We start from the raw sequence: 1,066 nt of genomic DNA on the forward strand, positions 1-1,066 counted from the left end.
CAAACGTGCAGTTTTGCGCCCGAACGTGGGATTTCGCTGGGGACGGTTTCTAAATTCAAGTTGGCACGGGGGGCAGCGGTGTGCGTGGTTATTTTCCCAGGATTGATGATCCCCAATTCGGTGGGTCCGTTTAAAGTTTTGTTTGGGCTCCCGTTTCGCGGGGAAGCGCGTGCGCGTGGCGAGCCTGACCTCCCCGTGTGCCCCTCGCCCAGACCTTTCCAACGCCACCCGGGTGAAGGTGCTACGAGGTCCCGAAGTGGAGATGCCTGTCAATGAGCACCTTTTCCCAGCTTTGAATGCACGTTTCCAGCTTGAGAGAAACGGGGGCTTAAAATTCACAGTTATTCGCCCGAACGTGGGATTTCGCTGGGGACGGTTTCTAAATTCAAGTTGGCACGGGGGGCAGCGGTGTGTGTGGTTATTTTCCCAGGATTGATGATATCCAATTCGGTGGGTCCGTTTAAAGTTTTGTTTGGCTTCCCGTTTTCGTTGTGTAGCTCTGATTTCACTGGGGATAGTTTTATACACTGCTTTAGAGTGGGGCACACACGTGAGAGTTGTTTTTTCATTGGAACTGACTATGGCCATTTCGGTGTAGACGTTTAACGTTTTCTTTCGCTTCCCGTTTCCGTTTTATCCAACCGATTTCGATAGGGACAGTTTTGTTATTTAAGTTGGAGTGGGGCGCGACGGCGTGCGTTGAAATTTTTCGCCGGTTTCAGCTCCGTTCACGGTTGTAGCTCCGTTTGAAGTTTTCTTTCGCTTCCGGTTTCGCGCACGCGCACGTGCGCGTTATAAGTCCCGGTTTTCCGTGTGCCCCCGGTTAATACCTTTCGAATGAGCCTATTTTGATCAAAATCCGTTCGGCGGAACCGAAAATGAGCTCGAAAAACGGTTTTCCCAGCTTCCCAATGCATTTCCCAGCTTCTGATTTACAAGCGTAACATTGTCGCGACCCCCAGTCCACCAGACAGCTACCATAGAGTATATAAGTCATCCTGGGAAAATGAATGGAAGTCAATGGCAGTATGACTTTACAGTGGTTTTGCCCATACCACACAAGCCC

This window comes from Osmerus eperlanus, chromosome 4 (genome assembly GCF_963692335.1).
Source record: "Osmerus eperlanus chromosome 4, fOsmEpe2.1, whole genome shotgun sequence".
Taxonomy (NCBI): domain Eukaryota; kingdom Metazoa; phylum Chordata; class Actinopteri; order Osmeriformes; family Osmeridae; genus Osmerus; species Osmerus eperlanus.